The sequence below is a fragment of the Hyla sarda genome, chromosome 5 (assembly GCF_029499605.1).
Source record: "Hyla sarda isolate aHylSar1 chromosome 5, aHylSar1.hap1, whole genome shotgun sequence".
NCBI classification, from domain to species: domain Eukaryota; kingdom Metazoa; phylum Chordata; class Amphibia; order Anura; family Hylidae; genus Hyla; species Hyla sarda.
This window is the reverse complement of record NC_079193.1, coordinates 165,680,824-165,681,699: the sequence shown is the minus strand read 5'-3', so window position 1 is coordinate 165,681,699 and position 876 is coordinate 165,680,824. Positions and strand designations below refer to the sequence as shown.

Sequence of the window (876 nt, the reverse complement as noted above, 5' to 3'; positions counted from 1 at the left end):
TGATCAGAATTGCAAAAAAGTGCTCCGTCCTTAAGGGGTTAACTTTGTTTAAAAAAAAAAAAAAAGCAGCTTCTCGTGCTCTCTGTGCCCTCCAGTGGCTGTAAGGTGTATCTGTGTATAGCACGGTACAGTACAGCCCTGCCCACTCTAGTGGCCAATGGTGGTTTTTTCTTCTACATAGTTTTCTATGGGTTTTTCCACCCAGTACCTGTGCCTTGTGGCGGACCAGATGTAATATCAGTTTCAGTCAAATTTTTTTCAAATTGGTACAATCCTGTGCAGATTGCATGGTGCCTGCACTAGGATGACATGCAACTTTGTGAAGCGTTCCATAAGTATATGTCCCATCATCCATCAAGGGGGTGTCCTGGCATGTCATATATTATGATTCCCTCCTCCATGGGCTGCCGCATTCGTGGCTATTGCTCCGGATTCTTATGTCTAGTGTGAGATCTCCGTGGAGGCTTTCCTGCGTGGGCATGGATTGGTCCTGATGTCGATATGTCTGACAGTAGGCTTGCCTGTCACTCATCTCTCAGCTGCCGCGTCTGCGGCTGGCACTCCGGTACTCCACTACTAGTGCAGGTGTCCGACAGAGTGACTCGTTGTCTACTACGGACCCAGACCAGTAAGCCAGACAGTGGTCTGCATGGTTTCCTCACAACACACAGCTGTTGTATCTGCGACTGGAGTTCCGGTTCCCAAGCTGCTGTTCGCAATGTCCAAAGGAGTGAACTGTTGTATACTATGGACCCTTACCAGTAAGACTGACTGTGGTCTGCATGGTTTCCTCACATCACACAGCTGATGTATCTGCATTTGAACTTCCCATTCCCCACTGGTGTGCGTGGTGTCCGAAGGAGTGACCTGTTTTAT

General features: G+C 48.4%; 1 non-coding gene across 1 annotated transcript; it reads left to right on the top strand.

Annotated features, from left to right (window-relative positions):
- Positions 1 to 237: 237 nt before the first annotated feature.
- On the top strand, positions 238 to 339 carry LOC130274737 (U6 spliceosomal RNA). Its single transcript, XR_008844453.1, has one exon. It is a non-coding gene; the product is annotated as a U6 spliceosomal RNA (small nuclear RNA).
- The last annotated feature ends 537 nt before the right edge of the window (positions 340 to 876 follow it).